The following is a 2,108-nucleotide window of genomic DNA, read 5'->3' on the forward strand; positions in this document are numbered from 1 at the left end:
TCTAGAAAGTGGGAATTCAAGCTGTTAAAGATGAAAGTGACTGGAAATGACTGAATAGCAAGGGAGGAACATCAACACAGATATGTGGCTGGATCATAGGTCATCACAGCGATGGCAGGGAGATATTTTCTTCATCCATCATTATGTTTTCCTTATTTCCTTTTATTATGTAATTTCTGTATTTTCAGGAATGGAATCAAATTTGAATGTAATGATTTTGGGCAGTGTTGGGTTGTGTTATATTCTTTCCACGGCTAACCTACATAGTGAACCGAGGGGGGTGGATCCCCCCCTTCGTTGCACCGATTGCATAGTGGGGGGCGAGTAGCCCTCCTCTATGGGGTCCGAGGCAGTGCCCCGGGAAAAAAAATTTGGACCCTATATTAGGTTGGGCAAACCTACCTATGGTTTTTTGGTCCATGGTTTTGGACACGATGGTTTTTGGTCCATGGTATTGGATGCTTCGGCATGTATATATATGTATTGTAACATTGAAAGGAATATAATGAAAAATCAAGCTGGTAGTCCCGGTTTTTGGATCCAGGGGAAAATCTCTGTGTATGTGTTTTATGTGTTATGCTCTCGCATTGTTTATTTTTTGTGTTTAAGAATTCGTATGCAGGTAATTTCTATACGGGGTTAAAACCTATATTTGGTATCAGAGTTGTTTTGGCTTCAAGGGGACGCCTTTGTTGCTGAGGGGTTTCGCTCAGGCCTATGGTAGACCGTGTTTAGTGGGAGATCTGCGAGATCGATTCTGGTGGTGAAAGAAGATGGCGAGAAGTGGAGAGATAGAGATAGAGAAATTTAATGGTCAGAGTTTTGAGTAATGGAAACTCAAGATGGAGGATCTGTTGGTGGATAAAGATTAGTGGATCGTTGTAGATCCAGGTACTAAACCAATGGGAGTGACCGATGAAGAATGGAAGAAGTTGGATCGGAAGGCAAAGAGCACAATACGATTATGTGTCTCAGATTCAGTATTGCTGAATGTACCAGGGGAAGCTACGGTGAAGGATTTGTGGGACAAGTTAGGGACTTTGTACCAATATAAGTCTCTGGGGAATAAACTGTTCCTGTGGAAAAAGCTGTATAACCTGAGGATGAAAGATGGAGACTCGGTAACAAGGCATCTGAACACATTTAATACTGTGGTAAGTCAGTGAACATCTGTTGATATTAAAATTTCAGATGAAGATAAGTGCATCAGTTTGTTGTGTTCTCTACCAGATTCGTGGGATAGTCTAGTTATTGCAATAGGTAGCAATGCAACTGCCTTGCATTTTAATGAAATAGTCTCATCCTTGCTGACGAAGGAGATGAGATGGAAAAATATGGAGAGCCAGAATGGTGATGCCTTGTCTGTACGAGGACGGTCCCAGAATAGAAACAAAAATAAGTCATCGAGTGGGAGATCTAAATCTAGAGGGAGATCTAAATCTCCAGGAAAACATGTAAAGGTGGTGTGCTGGAAATGCGGAAAGGAAGGGCACTACAAAAGGGACTGTAAATCTAAAGCTCCTGAGAAAGGAAAGGGATCTTATGATGCTCCTTCTGCAGAGGCGAAAACCACCTCAGATGAAGGTGGGGATGTGTACTTGGCTTCTTCAAGTACACATGTAGATCATGAGGCATGGTTGATTGACTCAGGTGCATCCTTTCACTTCACTCCCCATAGAGAGTGGTTCTGCGAGTATGATAAATATGATGGTGGTGATGTCTTCTTAGGGGATGATAGGAAGGCTAGAATCGTTGGTCGCGGAAAAGTAAAGTTGAAGTTGCAAGGTGGAAGGGCTAGAACACTTCCGGGTGTTCTGCAGATTCCTGCATTAGCCAGAAATATGATTTCTATAAGCAAGTTGGATGATGTAGGTGTAAAAATAGTGTTCGAGAAGGATAGCTGCAATATGGTTCGAGGATCACAGGTATTGATGCATGGAGTTTGGATTGGAACTCTGTACAAGCTGCAAGGTAGCACTGTTGTTGATGGGTGCAACAATTCTGTGGTTCCTAAAAGTGGAGCATAAAATCTAGTGGTCTCTGGAGAGAAGACCATGATGTGGCATCAAAGGCTTGGACATATTAGAGAGAAGGGCCTTCGAATACTT

The sequence above is a fragment of the Pinus tabuliformis genome, chromosome Q (assembly GCF_031772625.1).
Source record: "Pinus tabuliformis cultivar Carrire ecotype Pingquan chromosome Q, CPIR1, whole genome shotgun sequence".
NCBI classification, from domain to species: domain Eukaryota; kingdom Viridiplantae; phylum Streptophyta; class Pinopsida; order Pinales; family Pinaceae; genus Pinus; species Pinus tabuliformis.